Here is a 1,604-nt window from a genome sequence, read left to right on the forward strand (position 1 = left end):
CTATGAAGAGTTTGTCTAATTTTTCCCTTTCCTCAGTAACTTACCCACTCATCCCACCCACGACACTAGTAAGGAATCTAAAGCATTTGGAATGACTGAAAATAAAATCATCATTCTTCTCCTTCAAAACTCAGCATGTTATCCATTATAATAATCAGTAACACTGAAAGCAATACAAAATTATATAAATTGTGCAGAAAATAGGTAAATAAAACCACAAGTAAAACAAAGGTTCTCCTTTAAAGGAAACTCCATGGAACCTATTTATGATCTAAATGGCCCACTGAGATCAAAAGAACCACCAGAACAATTGTAGAAAAGGAAAAGATTATTTGAGAACTCACAGTTTCAGAGGTTTTAGTCCATAGAAGACTGGTTCCATTCCTCAGAGCTCGAGGTAAGGCAGAACATCATGGCAGGAGAACGTGGTGGAGAGAAGCAACTCACACAATGATGAGAAAGCAGAAAGAGAGAGACTCCACTCACCAGAAACAAAACATATACCTTAAAGTCATGTACGCAATGACCCAACTCCTCCAGCTGTACCCCTATTTATCTCCAATTACCACTCAATTAATCTCATCAGGTGATTAATTCACTGATTTTATTAAGATTTTCACAATCCAATCATTTCCTCTCTGAACCATCTTACATAATCTCACATGTGAACTTTTGGGGAACATCTCACATACAGATGATAACATCTAGTTATCAAGATGACCATGCAAGATGTTACCCAGAAGTTTTCTCTGGGGGTGTAGCTGCCCCTGAGGACACTACCACAGATGCCTGGAGGTCTTTTGTCTGGGCACAGCTGCTATCTACACTGCTGCCATGGACATCTTGATGGCCAAGTCTGCTGCCAGTCCCTGGAGGTCACCTGGAGGTCTTCTCCCTGAGTGCCGCTGTAGTTACTGCTGCAGCCACCACCACTGCCACTACCACTAGTCCCCTCCTGGTGCCAAGGCAACTGACCAACTACAGCTGCCACTGAGCCTCTGCCTGCTGCCACCAACTCCTACTGCCACTTCCACCACCACCCAGAGGTCCCGACCAGAGAGACTCCAGGTGTGGTTGCACTCAGCTGCACCCCTCTTGAGACACTGGCCAGGGCCTGGGGGGATGGGGTGCCAGCAAGCTTGCTGCCACTGCCATCTTGGGGTGCAGTCACCCTGTCTGGGAATGCCATCCAGGACGTGGAGGTTCAGTATCAGGGAGCCTGTGGGTTTGGCTGTACCTCAGATTTTTCTCTTGGGAGTGGTGGTGGCCACCATCTTGTTGCTGTTTCTCAGGATTGCTCATCCCTGGTGGTCTCTCTCCAAATTCCAGCAGCTCGGAGATCTTGGGACTGTACAATGGCCAAACCTGGGGTATCTGAAGGTCATATAGGTGGGATAGTGTCTGGGTTTTCCAGGGCAAGTCTGAGTCAGTCAATCTTGTGAGAAGTCAGAGACAGAACTGAGAAACTTTTGAACACCAACAGAGAGAGTTGTGCAATTTTCCATCAAGATTCATTTTATTTTCATATTTTTCTTCTCTAACATCTCTCTATACCATATTTAGAGCAAGGTATTTTTCATGCATCAGTTTGTTGAGCAGAGTGA

This window comes from Sciurus carolinensis, chromosome 10 (genome assembly GCF_902686445.1).
Source record: "Sciurus carolinensis chromosome 10, mSciCar1.2, whole genome shotgun sequence".
NCBI classification, from domain to species: domain Eukaryota; kingdom Metazoa; phylum Chordata; class Mammalia; order Rodentia; family Sciuridae; genus Sciurus; species Sciurus carolinensis.